This window comes from Onychomys torridus, chromosome 19 (genome assembly GCF_903995425.1).
Source record: "Onychomys torridus chromosome 19, mOncTor1.1, whole genome shotgun sequence".
Taxonomy (NCBI): domain Eukaryota; kingdom Metazoa; phylum Chordata; class Mammalia; order Rodentia; family Cricetidae; genus Onychomys; species Onychomys torridus.
The window spans coordinates 58,866,800-58,868,409 of NC_050461.1; positions in this window are offsets into that span (position 1 = coordinate 58,866,800).

The window sequence follows — 1,610 nt, forward strand, 5'->3', positions numbered from 1 at the left end:
GGAGCCTCCAGGCATCGTGAGGTAGGGGGGCGAGGGCTCCGGGTTTCATGACGCAAGGGGCGGGGCCTATTGAAGGCGGGGCCTCCGACTCCAGGGGCTGTCTATGGGCGGGACCACGGGCGCGGGGCGGGGCCTGACTTGGGCGACGCCCCCTGTGGCATAGTAACAGACTTGTACTAGAAGCGTCATTAAATTGCACTTAATTTCCCTGTTCCGGCGAGAGAAAAGAGTCCACTGAGGCTAACCCTACCGCCCCAAACTTCTAACTTAGAGGGTTCTGGGTGGGGGGACCGAGGCGAGCCTCGGGGCGGGGCGGAGACTCCTGGTGGGCGGGGTAAACTGTGGGGCGGGGCCTGCCTGGGATGCTTCACCTTCCCAGGTGTATGTGTTCTGTGTTTTGTCTCTGTGAGCGTGCACCCTGAGTCCGTTTTTCCGGGCGGCAGGGCGTGCTGTCTCTGGTACCTTTGGCTCTGGTGAGTTCTTTTGGAAGAGCAATCGGCCAGGAGTGGAAACTCCATGCTGCGGTGTACTTGGGAAGCTTGAACAGCGTTGGCTTGGAACTTCACAGAGATTCCGGGACCGGTTGGTAATAATTTGAATTCATTCCCTACCATACAGGTGGGCCGTGCATTATGAGTGCAGATTTATGTAAGTATAAAGTCAAACCCCTCCTATGTAGCTTTTCAGTTTATGGGAGAGAGTTGTTTTGTTTTATTTTCCTGCATCTTCCGAGAAAGGAATCATTGAGAGGTTAGTTTTAAAAACTGGCCTTAAGGAGAACGGTGAGAGGGGCAAAATGAAGGAACTCTGACTAGCTCGAGACGGAGAGCATGGCTCTGGCAGGCCCTGCCCTTCCTTCGCATTCCCCCTGCCTTGCTAAAAACCGTTAGATTATATTCCTAAGGCTAGCCACAAAGTTCCCTTATTTGGCCACTTCCTCCTCCTGAGGCTAACTGCCAACGTGCAGCTATCAAAGTATTGAAGTCCAGAAATCAAAAGCCCCCTTTGGCTCACCTAATTAACATGCCCAGTTAAAAGGAAACACCTCATCCTAACACTACCATCTTCCTATGCGCCTGTCTCCTCTCTATCCAGAGGCAGTCCCTGTCCCTCTGGGACAAATACCCTGCCCTCTTTCCCTTCCCAGCTCCCCTGTCATCTATCTCCTGTCTTTGTCCCTTATCCCTGTCCTCTGTCTCTCTGGAGTAACTAAATCTTTGTGCTGAGACTTGGTCTTAGGGTCCTGAGCTGATACAGACCCTTTCACAAAGAGTACTTCCATGCTGGCAGTCTGATTACAATTTGGGCACATGAAAAAAAAATGGGGTTAATAGATCTGGACAAACTGAGAGGCGTCCTTGGGGTGGGCAAACTTCAAGCTGAGGAAGGATGAAGAGGAGAATGCTCCAGGCAAAGAAGAAACCTGTCTGTGTGGCCCCTGAGCAGTGCAAGCAACATTGGTGTGGTGGGCAGAGGGAAGGAGGACTCAGGGAGGAGCTAGTCCGATGCAGATAATGACGTGCTAGTTTGGAGAACACAGGACTTGAGGCATCAGCTGACGTCTAGGTTTGGATATTCAGGAAGGTTTGAAATGCATTTAATCAACACTT